Raw genomic sequence first — 12,020 nt, 5'->3', positions numbered from 1 at the left:
CATCTTACAATTCCCTTCTTCCCAGTTATGCCTGTCTGGCGCTCTTTGACAAAGTGGCTAGTGTTAGTTTGGCCATTGGAGCTCCTATTGGAGTAAATAGTAGACTTGTGCATTCGTCTTCGGGCGAACATGAAAACGAACACGAAGAGTGCGTTTTCGTGTTCGTTCCGAAGACACGCCGAAGAGAAGACAGCGGCGGTAAAACGTAGGCGAAGATGAAGATCTTCGTGATCGTCTTCGTCTACCATTCTCCCCCCCTTCTAACTTACCTTGTCTTCGCGGCATTGCGGCAGTTCACGGAAGTGGAAATCCGCAGGTTCGCCGTCACGGGTTACAGGGCAGTGCGAATGAGCCTATTGGTCGCCTACAGGTGACCTATTGGTCACCTGCAGGTGACCAATAGGCTCACTCGCACGGCCTTTGTAAGTTGTAACCCCTGGCAGCGAACCTATGGAGCGGAAATCCGTAGGTTAAAGGGCCGTGCAAGCGACCAATAGGCTCACTCGCACGGCCCCTTACCCCTTTAAAAAAAAGTTAACCCCTAATGAAAGTTAAAAAGTTAACCCCAATGCTGCAACTTACCCGGCAGATCCCACTGGTCTCCCTGTTCTATCAGTTAAATGTCCGTGCAAGCGACTTTATTAGTCGCTCGTACGGACATTTAACTGATAGAACAGGGAGGGAGACCAGTGGCATCTGCAGGGTACGTTACGGCGCCAGGAGTTTAACAGTCTGTACGAGCGACCCTGTTGGTCGCCAGCAGGGGGCTCGTCTGCCATCAACCATTGGCAGACGAGCCCCCTGCTGACGACCAATAGAGTAGCTCATACGGACATTTAAACTCCTGGCGCCAGAGCTGCTGCGGTACGTGTTAACCCCATATTAACCCCTTAACCGGCAAAAACGAAGAAAAGCCGAACACGTAGAATGTCCATGAATATTCGCCCGAAGAGAAGACAGGAACAGGCGAATATTCGCGGAATACGAAGATTTTTTTTCCCCCGAAGACAAGCACGAAGACGAACACGAAAAGCCCCCAGATGCCCAAGTAAATAGTTAGGCGGAGAGCTATAGATGGATAGAGGGAAATGGAAAATCCAAGGGTCCACCAGCGAAGAGGAAAAATAATAGAGAAGGTTAGAGTGTGAGAGAGGATCTGAGAGATGGCAAGCCAGATAGAAAAATAAACAGATAGATAAGGATAGATAGATAGATATACTTCATTGGGACAACCTAAAAAAATGTCACTTGTATTTATATTTTTATTGATACTTCAACCACTGGTATCTAGATTGATGTATAAATAGATAATTTACTATAGGCTCAAATCTTTATGAATTGTAAAACAAAAAAAATGTGTTCCGCTGAATTTAGACATTACCTTCTACATTATGGTTAGTTTATTACAACAAAAATATGGAGCATTTCCATTAACAACATTCATAAAACTCTTTACGAGTTCTGTCAAATTTACAATGCTGAAAGGAAGGTGGAAGTTAAGGAACATTTGCTAGTAAAAAGTCCCATAAGAACATATGACGGGATTTGTGTAAACATTGAATTAAGTACCTAGGTAAAAAGATTTTGACTAAGGGTGACTGGTTTTTGCATCAAATAAGTGCCACTGTGCATGAAGCATGTTGTTATCATGGCAGTTTTTTTCATAGCATGGATTATATTTTATGTTTTTATCAGCTGTTATCTCATTAGTGAACACATGTATTTTCCTGTAGTATCTAATTAAATCTTCTTTACATGCTATTCTTTTGTTGAATGTATTATCCAAAGACACATTAGACAGTTCTTTATTAATGGCGCTGTGCTACATACACTGCTGAGTTAAACGCAGCATTAAAAATATAATTGTTAGTACTATAGAATGTCAACCATTCCTGGAAATAATTTTTTAATTATATAAAATATTGCCTCAGTCATATTTGTATATTTTTTGTCAAGGAATGATTAATAATCATGTGACATTACAGGATTTGGAAGCTGGTGCTGTAAAAGCTGAACAAAATTGATTCTGGTTCTGTAATTTTGTGTGTCTCTTGTGTGATTTTGCTCTTGCCTCTGCTATTTGCAATGCAGGAGATCCGTTGAGCCACCATCCTCTGTGCTGAGCATGGGTTTAGGACATCACATACTGAAGGGCAGAATTTTATAAATGTACAGTGCTTTGTAAGTTCACTATGGAGCCTGTGCCAACTAAGCATTGTGCTCCATAGTGTTCTCTGATTGTTCTCTGATTGTTCTCTGATCTCCCCAACCAGCCCATGAAGCATTCATCTTCAAACAGTCCCGAATTTGCTGTCTCAACATAATAATACAGCCTATGCACAGTGCATTACACTGTGCACAGGCAGCATTTGTGTCTGACAAAAGTTACTTAAAATAGGTGAACTCACCCAGCACCAAATAATTCTGCCTAATTTAGGCTCCACCCCCTTTTTTCCCGGGACACCTGAAGCAAGAGTTTGTAAGCATGGAAGCAATGGTGAGCCAGATTAGCCCAAACGTGATCTGCTCCTGGTTATCCCCCAGAGAGGCTGTTGCCCACCTGAAACTGCTGTATAGACCTAGTGGGTCTAGGCCAGGGTACTGCACTGTCCATTTCACTTTTTGGTCCAAATCCTTCTACCCAAGCATCTCTCTTTCTTTGCTTAGTTGTCTGGCTTGGTCTTGCTGAAAGTTAATGCTCCTTGCTATGGAATCTTTCGGCTTCTGCCCACTGGACCACCAGGAAGAGAGGTGCTTATTTGTTGGGCTTCTTGTCTCTTGAATGCGCAACTGCAGCTCCAGTGTCATTGACTGTAAATGTTTTGGTTGATGTATACTTAAAAAAAACCAAGATGACCCAATTTTTAATGTGCTATTTTTGTGTTTATTTACATTCCAACAGTCCAATTAACTCTAATGCGCAAAGCACAATTTATGATGCATTGAGAATAACCTGAAATCTACTAAAAGATCTTGAAAACAGGTTAAAATTCACTTTTATTTTAAACAAATGCTGGCGCTCTCTTTCTAAAAACTTCTGAGCATGTTGGTCTGGTAATTCAGTTTTAAATAACCATGTTCTGTTAAGCATAAAGTCAATGACGGCAGTTCCATTGCATGTTGACTACTTCTCCTATCACAACTGATTATGATGATGAGCGTTAAGAGAGTTGATTCCAGCACCTTAAAAGCTCAAGGATTTCTGTTGATGAAGTGCCAGTTCTGCACAATATAACTCTCATCGATATTTATACTGATCTTAACATTATCAATACATTAGCAATAATAACATATATAAAACTATGATCATAGCTGTAAATCACTGGTTGAAATGCATTATCCGAGGAAATGACATATCACCAATTGCTTACAATTTATATTTCTTTTCTTCTCTGAGTTTGATACATCTCAAAGTAAAAAATTGACATCTAAGGAACATTTATTATTTATATGTTTGCAGTAGGATGAAACAGCTGTAAAGCGTACCTACTGCCAAGCAAAATATATTCGATTTATTCAATAAATGCCTGTCATACAAACAGTTCAGTTTTTCTCAAGGTAAGCATTAACTAGCCAGGTAATCTCTTATTTGTTTCTAGTCTATTCTTCTTTTTTTTTCAAGTCTATTCATTCGGTTAACTAAATAGCACAGTAAGCAACAGCAATATCTCAATTTAAAGAAATATAATAATGTGCAAGGTTTTGTTTTTGTATTCAACAGCTCGTTCACTAGTTCAGTTCTAAGTTTCTCATTTTGGGAGACATTGAGCTCTCTGGAGCCTTGAATAACAACAGTATGTGATGTAGCTATGATCATATCTTTCCTTCTGTGCCTGAAAGTGAAATTGTATCTGAAACCAATACTACACCAGGTTCATTCTTGGCCCATGATTGTAGATAACTCTTTGTGCATTCACAGTAACTAAAGTAAAGGTAAAATGGGTAAATTAGCAGCCAGGTCTCAAGTTGGCATAAAAAAAGTCAGTTACAAAGAGCCCCTTAAGCAACTCCTTATTACGGGCTCTTCTTTGAAGGTCTGCCTTGCTAAAATGAAATCTAGTTGTCCATTCCTTAAAGAGGCTGGGATGAGGAAGATTTTAGAAGGGAAAAAAAAGAAAGAAAATATCCCACTACCCTTAATTGACTTACATCTCCTTTGTACAACTGTGCCAAGGAAAAAAGTTCCGAAGATATAATAAACCCGGCCTATAATATAATACCTTACCAACTAAAGGCTTTCTGCAAGGAGTCTTTGTCTCATTGCTCGGCTGCACAGGATCTGTTCTACCTTGCTCTCAAATTCTTGGTTTCTTTGTCAGGTTGTTCTTACCCTTTAATATTTAATCTCTGCCACACTTCACCTTCTCTTTCACTGTCTGTACTAGTTACTATAATTAGACGATACCTTTATCTTGATATAACCTTACGGAACATTTACATTATCTTACTTTTTTCTAATTTGCTCACTTGAAGCCTTTTTGTTCCTTCTAATTATTTTTTCATGCAGACAATTGATTCTTCTCCAATAAATTCACGTATTCATAGTTAGTTTGTGATGGAAGAGCCAACTCACATATGGTTAGAATTGTGTAGAATTAAATAGACACAGACATAGAACTGTATTCTTCCATTATGGATTTAGTGCGTTGTTATCCTGCAATGATTATTCGGTGGATAACTAGGAATTTCAATAATTTCTCCTAATTATGAGATGTCTGTGGTTTAACTGCAACTTATTAAAACTCAGAAAATAATGTTTTTTTTATATCCTAATATGTTATATATAACATGACAGACTTCTTTTGAAGTTGAGTGCCCCAGTCACTGTCCATGATACTGAGAACAATGGGGGCATAGGCACGGTCAATTTTAATAAATTATTTCTAAATTACCTATATCTTCATCAGAACATTCTAATGTTTCCCTTTGTGAAGCATGAAAATGTTTGTTGTAGCAGGTGAGTGGTACCCCTCAAGAATCATTTATGTACTCAAATTACTTTACTCCTATGGACAACTAGATTTTTGTTTATTTGTTTTTTTCCTTGTGCCATTCTGCTGAATGCTATAGTGATAAGTCTGCATTTCAACAGAATCATATTTTATTTATAAATCTTCATTTTTTGTTAAGAAACAGAGCCATATCCATAACAGTAACCTATGTGGCTCCAGCTGCATTCCTAATGCTTCAGCAACAAAGAGCTGCCTACCATTATTAATGATAAGTATTTTTATCCCTTATTTCTTTACTCTCTCAAGTAGTATGTACAACCCTTATACTCCATATGTAAACTGTAAAGAAAAGCCCTTGCCTCTGTAGGACATTTTGTGGTTCCTGATTTATAGTCCATACACCATATTTGTTGTGAGGAGCTTACTGACCCATATCCACTTATTTAGTGCAGCACTGATAAAAAAAAACCCACTTCAGTTGGTGAGTGGTAGAAGCCTTGCCGGGTCCAATCCAGACTCATGGCGTGTGACCTGAAGCGACACAGGACCTGTGCTCCAAGATGGACACTTTGAGCTGGATTTGGCATGGCTGTGGCTTGCTTCCCTTCATCTGTGCCAACCTATGGCCTTACTGCGCTTTGTAGTCATATTAATGCATAAATGGTCCTCTTTGAAGTGTTTACTAAGCAAGAATTTCATTGCAGCAAGATTCATTGCTAGGAGGAAACAGGAAGTATGGTGCCTTTTGTTTCTTCAAATAGGCCATGTTATTAAACATAAAGAATATATTTTTCTATTATCACTAAATACCTTTATTACTAAATTTAAAGTGATCTGTCTATGTCAAAGCACTTTATATGTGTCCTTTATTAAAGAACAATGCACATCTTTTGTTAGCCGCTGCTCTTTTTAAGTATTGTATATATGTATCTACTTGCACGCAATTGATAGCCTAATGGACCGAAATACTCTGTCCACCACCAAGACAATTCTGAAAGAGCAACTATTCCTGTACCTTAAATTGTAAAATAGGTAGACCAACAGTTAGTGGAGCAACATGATTTGCAAACGTTCTGTGCATTTTGTGTCCAGAGCTTGGTCCAGAATGCAATATAATAGAGAAGGTTGATAGTGAAGTATCTTAAAAAAAAATGTTTCTGCTTTGGAATTAAAAACATATATTACGGCATGTAAGTCTCCCACCGATCTGACACATTTGGCCGCTATATCGGGTTTTCTCAAAGACTTTCTTTGGTCACTTGTTATCTGGCATGCCCATCACATAAAAATAGTCTTCACATACTTGTACAGCCTGAACAAAACATTGAAATGAAGGAGAAGTTTGAGCTAGCTTGGCTACAGCTTGCTTTAAATAATGGTTTCACAAAATGACCCTGCTCACTCAACTATAATTTCTGTATCTGTAGGTTTACATTTGGTAAATATGGTAATTTCTGGCCACACCTGATCACAAATAAGCAAAGAATAATCACACAGACACAGAATGTAAAGTCATTCCTAAGATTTATATCCGGTTCTGCTTATATGCTTTTAGCATTATCAGATTCTGAGCGTCTGCCTATTGCTGTGAATCTGCCCACATTGCTGGAAAATGCATAATGTATTTTTAAATGCTTTCATACTAAATTATAAAATGATTTTATATGTTACTGCTTGTTACGTACTTATTTGCACATTGCAAGACAGTAAGTGCTACTGTTAGTCAAATTACTGAACTATTTGGACAGGAGTCTTGATCAACGTAAATTTCATATTTACAGTAAATTTGCGTAATTGTTACCCATGTGCCCTTTTATGACAGGTGTTTTTAAGCACATGTTCCACTATATTTTACCTATTAGGCAAATATGAAGCTCTGCATGCATAATTTAAGCAAACACTCTTTGCTCCAGATGCAAGGAACACTCTCAGAATGTTGATTCACTGCATAAGTGAAGTGACGGATATAATTTTGTAGACTGAGAGAACAGCTGTGAGGTGTCTGTATTATGGGTATGGGCAGTGTAGGTCTCTGCTCATAAGTGGATTATATAAAAACAGGATGTTTCGAGAAGCAGCACATTTATTCAGGATAGAAAAAGAAAAACTGGAAACACAATTGTCCTGCACTTAAATTTGTCTATGACATTAATAATAATAATAATAATAATAATAATAATAATTTTACACTCTATTGCTAGCTTATGCCATCATTGCCATCTTTATATGGGCCCCTTACAAGTTCAGCAAGTACCACAGTATCTAGGGTTGCCTTTCTCCTTTCCACCACCATCTCTGTACCATCTTATCACAGAATCCTCTCTTCTTCTCAGTCCCTTCACCCCCCCCCCATTTCACCTTAATTGAGCAAAAAGGGTAGTTGCACGGTGAATAATTTATCTCCAGTTATAAAATCTGGCCCAATGAGTGTATGATGTTTCAGCCTTATTGCCTAGAGTGGTGCTACCACCAGGCCTGGGAAAATATTAGGTAAATCCCCATATACACTGTGACATTTGCATACCTTATCTACAAATGGAATATAATTTCCTATATAGACTCAAAGAGAAAACTGAGATACAAATTGTGAAAAAAATATTTCTGGTATAATATTTCTGGCTAGAATACTCCTTAATAATTCCAAAAGTGGTCAATTTCCTGCATTCAAAGCAAACCGTGGGTCTGTCTCCACTATATCAAGGGTTGACAATTTTGGTTTGGATCTAGGAACCAGCCAAAGAAAGTAGGAGCCATTTTGTTTTTACGGACCATGTTTTTATTTTCATATATTTAAAAAGGTTTTAAAGGCCATATCTCCCTTCTAATGTGATGCTCCAGCATTGTAAATCCCCTTAATATAAACTATTATATGAATCATAATTAAGAAATGTTCCATTCTTAAGATAATAAAAATATCTCACAAAACATATTTATCATTTAATAAAGAATTGATGCATAAGTGAAAACATTAATCCATGTAATACGCTAATAAATTAATACATTAAATGATTACCAAATCAAGTTAATAACTAATCAATTTATTACTAAATAAATTGTAATTAACATAGGCTTACACACGCTAGCATCACACAATAACAAAACAAGCGCACAAACCACTTTCATTGTTTATAGGTGTAGATCGGATAGAGCGCTGTGTATATCTTTCTCTTCATCACACAGTAACGGGCACACACATACACGTTAAAATCATAAGCTCACAAAGACACATTCCTCACAGTCACACATGCTAACACCATATGGTCATGCATGCTAATACCATGTAACACTAATATACACACTATAACACTATATGCTGACATACACTCCCACTAGTACCATACAATATACATACACACATACATACTAGCTAACAGTATACACACACATGGACTCTAACACTACAGTACATATGACAATGGTATGACAAATGATACCTCCCCCTGTAACCCAATAAATACACAGACGCAAAAAATGGGCTAATATTTTGAAAATTACTGGAGACTTCAACTGTTTATTTAGTTGGAGAGCGCAGAAACACACTGAGCAACACACAATACAAAATGGCTGCTTATCATAGAGACTAGAGCGACAGCTTACTGAATGTCTCTCAAAGTGATACTTCATTATGCTACACTTGTTTATAATGGATTATAGGAGACTAATGCATAGACATGAAAGCATAATACCCCTCGTCTGAAACATAATGTCTAGCACTGCATGTCATGTGTCTATGGGACAACCACAAATGATAATAACGAAGGTTTCTAATTTCATGGCAGAACCAGAAATATACCAACCATAAAATATCAATTGTATAAAAGATGTAATTTTAGCAAAGAAGGATTTACAAAAAAATAAAATACCAGACCAAACATTTGTAACATGTCCTAATTCATATCAGTAAATTGATTCTAACGCTTACAGTATGTTACAGTGTGCTAAGTACCGTTGGTTATCTGACAGTACATATACCTCAGACATATCTACCCCTGAGGTAAAAAACAGCACATCGATAGTCAGCATGTGTATCATTGCTTCACACTAGGGGTTCAGGGAACATATACCCTTTCATCGGTTATTTCTAATGCGGTCATAGCATTTTGAGAAAGCAAATATATCAATATACTTTAAGTTTAGTGATGGCTTTCACCAATAAAAGAAAAAGAAAAGGTAAAAATCTAAACAATTGAAGGCAATGCATATTAAGTGTGTCAAGCTCATGATGCAGAACAAGAGAAAGCATTTGAAACACCTTTAGTTCTTCTTTTGTTGGAGAAACTGATTTAATAGAATATTATATAAATGAATTTGTGGCACTAGAAACATGATTATTCAGTTTCAGATCTCATTTCTGTGAAAAATCTATTTTTCAATTACCCTAAAAATAAATAAATCATAAAACATCCTTATTATTATAGAAACAGGTCTTTTTCCTCAATTCTCCTCTGTATGCCTATGAGATTCAATGCCTGAGGCTGTTAGATTGTAGCATATCACATGTAAGGTTGGATTCTATTAGGAGAGATAAACTGAACAATGTTTTTAAAATCCGCCTCACATAATATTTCCAGCCAAATTCTACTCTTAATCTATTGCTGGTGAAGTGGAATTGCCAGAGTGAAGAGATTTATCAAAGTGGCTGCTTTGATACATTCTAAGTCACTTCACGTGGAAAAACAGATAAATATAACAAAAAAACATAAATATTATCAAACCTGGTTAACCAGGTCCCTGGTTAAACTCCACATTTTTTAAAGGATAGAAGTATTTTTTGTTGTTGTTTTAATGCAGTGGATGTTTTATCGCAGTTTTATATTTTATAGCAGAATTCTGAGGCTCAATCCAAAAACAATAGACTTTTCAAAAAAGGACATTTAAAATATAAAAAACATATTATCTAGTTAGGCATTCAACTACTATGGCACAAATGCACATAAATGTTTAGCAGGCGTATAACTTAATTGCAACCCAGATGATTCCACATCAAAACCAATGCACCTAATCATAATGACTGCACCTCCAGTGAGATTAAAAAGAACACGGTAATTTACATAACATATAAGAACCATTTGGGTCATCTAGTCTGCCTATAAAGACTCACACCTTAATCAGTCCTTGGTTTTGTCTTAGATTTAGGAGCCATATGCATATCCCATGCAATGTTTAAATTCCCTTGCTGTATTAGCCGCTACCACCTTTGCTGGGATGCCGTTCCACTTATTTTACCACGCCACTGGTTTAAGTATACATCAAACAGGACTTGCCCCCTCCAACTACTACTTTAATGAAAAAACTGTTTAGCCAAGATTCTTTTTACCATGTACTAGATTTACTTAGTAGTCATTTACAGGCATAATACTATGCACCCCCAATACACATCCTGTATAAAATGATGGCACCTTACATTACTAAACACTGAGGGGGAGGGGGTCTTAGCCACAGAGAGAGGAGCAATAAAGCTCAGTTAATGAGCCAATGTCAAAGTTCAATAATGTATGAATTAAATATGTAGTAATCTTGTAATGATAATAATGCATAGAGATGGCTACAACACACAGAACTACAAACAATAAAAACCTAAAGAAATAACAAAACAACAATTCAGTTTCACCTATTACTGGTAGCTTTAAAAGCCTAAGTAAAGCCCGTGACACAAATATTCCATGGAATGGTGAAAGAATGAACACGCTTCCTTAAGCATGCAATTCCCATGCCAGTTCAAACATTGACCCAAATAAAGTTTAATTAGTGCTCTGTTATCATATACTATACCACCATGTTTAAGCAAAAAAAATTGGGGAAGGGTATTATTAAATAGCTTAAGTAGAAGAATAAAAAATAATGCCAATACATGATATAAATAAAAACAGAATTCATTTGCAAACTTGTTTCTATTCTATGCAACTAATATATTAATATACTCCCTAAAATTTACAGTAATGGCATAGTATATTTCCCCTGCAGATCTCTCTTTAAAACTATCTTAAGTGATAAATTACACCAATTAAGGGATGTAAGGTTCATATTCCTTTTCACTCAATGATGCATTTAATTGTGTGGTGTTTGCTTTTGTATTCATACCCAGACAGCCAATGAACAAATAATAGGCAGTCATACACACGATAATGCTTACATAAGAACTAAAGTAAAACATCAATTATTATAACAGTTTCACAAATTTGCATATTGGGTTGGCTGCTAGCATGGTTGCCAAACCAAAACATATGTAGATCAATCTATATGTTTGATGCTCTTTATTATGATTCTAGATATTCCACAGTTGATAAAAGAAATGGAAGACTACATAACATTAAATCAGGTGACACATCTAAATTGTGAAGGACAATAAGTGACTGGTAGTAATAAAACCCCTTGATAGTTTAGTTTAAGGTAGGATGCATATACCCCATATACTGCTAGGCAGCACTGCCCATGTATGTATTCTGGAAAACGTGGCTGATGTGGTCACCTTGAGTCCATTGACTAGCATATCATAATATTGTATCTCCTTTGAGATACATTTCCGTTTTGCAACTTGCAAAGTTGAATTACTTTATGTATTTCAATGTGTCTATGATATTTTCTCTGTCCTCTCCTCAGAACCACGGCATACATGCTGCCAGGGCCGGCCCGACAATGGAGCGGAGTGGGGCAACTGTTCCAGGCGGCACTTTTGAAGGGGCGGAAGAGAGAGGGGCGCCGAGTGGTTTTTCGCTTACCAAGTTGTCAGTACCCGCTCGGCGCCCCTCTCTCTCTCCTCTGCGTCGAGTCTCCCTGTTCGGTCTGGGTGCCGGCTTGTAATGCTGAGCACCGGAGGATGACGTCATTTCCGGCGCTCAGCATTACAAGCCGGCACCCAGACCGAACAGAAGGACTCGCCGCAGGAGTGCTGAAAGGTAAGTACAAGGGGGGGGTAGATAATAGGGAGGGAGGGAGAGGAAGGGTAGATAATGGGGGGGGCGACAAGGGACGGAGGGAGAGGAAGGGTAAATAATGGGGAGGGGGCATTTTAATCTTGGGCATTTTGTCTTGGGCCGGCCCTGCATGCTACTACAAGGAGCTAAATAT

This window comes from Sceloporus occidentalis, unplaced genomic scaffold (assembly GCF_023333645.1).
Source record: "Sceloporus occidentalis isolate IW3139 unplaced genomic scaffold, rSceOcc1.0.p SCAF_22, whole genome shotgun sequence".
Taxonomy (NCBI): domain Eukaryota; kingdom Metazoa; phylum Chordata; class Lepidosauria; order Squamata; family Phrynosomatidae; genus Sceloporus; species Sceloporus occidentalis.
Note: the sequence above shows the minus strand (reverse complement) of the source record.